Source organism: Wasmannia auropunctata, unplaced genomic scaffold (genome assembly GCF_000956235.1).
Source record: "Wasmannia auropunctata unplaced genomic scaffold, wasmannia.A_1.0 LD336078.1, whole genome shotgun sequence".
NCBI classification, from domain to species: domain Eukaryota; kingdom Metazoa; phylum Arthropoda; class Insecta; order Hymenoptera; family Formicidae; genus Wasmannia; species Wasmannia auropunctata.
The window spans coordinates 4,860,624-4,861,888 of NW_012026812.1; positions in this window are offsets into that span (position 1 = coordinate 4,860,624).

The following is a 1,265-nucleotide window of genomic DNA, read 5'->3' on the forward strand; positions in this document are numbered from 1 at the left end:
TGCTTACGAGAGTAATACTTTCGTGATTTTGAGAACTATTATCCACAAGATATTAAGAAACAATTTAAAAGACAATCTCAACTTATTTGAAATACATTAGTTATTTAATAAATAATATTATTGTTGTCAAAATCTGATTCTGGGCTTTAGACGTGCTTTACATAAAATATCACAGACTAGGGTTGGAGTTTCTTACAATAGAAATCCTAAATAGCATGTCTAAAGGTTTGGAAGTATTGCTCTCTCTGTCTTACTATCGCTACGAGTGTAGTCTTCTTTTCTCTTATTAAACATCGATATTGTCCAGTAATAACGATTAGATTATTATTTAGAACGAGTTTCTGTGAGTAATAAGTGGTTAGTTACAAGCATTATATATAGTCATTCCGAGGTAGAAGTGTATACGCTTATGGAGTGGAATTGTTATTAATTTATATCTTGCAAACGACTAAGAATTCGATAATAGTTTATATGACAAAGTTGCTATACTTTTGTTGGACTATAATAATCCGTTGGAAAAATATATTGTTAATGAATATTTTTATTTATTTGTTACGTATAGTTTATAAACAAATCGGGATTTGGAGAAGATGTTATATACGTTTTTGATAGATATTTCGGTAAGGAATTCATGTATACATAGCAGCTCATATGTATATGTTTTTTGGTTTATTTGTTATAAACAATTTGTAAACTAATAAGAATTTGTAAAGATTTCATACATACTTTTAATAGATGTTTTAGTGAGGAATTAATGTATACAGAGTAATTTCATATGTATACGCATTTTTATTATGTATACTTTTCCGGGTGTTAGTCGTATAAACAGAAGTGGGTAATTTGTTAATTAATTAGGTGTAGCGGTTAAATGAAAATTACTTCTTTTGCATGGTGATGAAGAGAAAGGTTTAAGCTTGCTATTGGTACATTGGGCATATTTTTAGCTTGTACGGTTTAGGAAATGTAAGTGATTGAAAGTGGATGTAGCGAAATATGCCTACTGACAAATATATATATGTTTGTCCAAGGGCAGGTTTCACTACTTTCGGTTTATACCGGGTGACTTTCCCTTTGGAATTTTCTAGGGCTTTTATTAAAGGTGTAACAAGTTTTTATGTTTTATAAAAGTGTTTTGGCATCACTTAGGCTACTGGATAAGCTATTAACATAATATTGTTAATCATTTATTTAAGAATTCTTATGAAGGTGATTTCAGAAAGTATATAGTTCTTGAGTAAGTATTTTTTGATAATAATGTTCCGTTT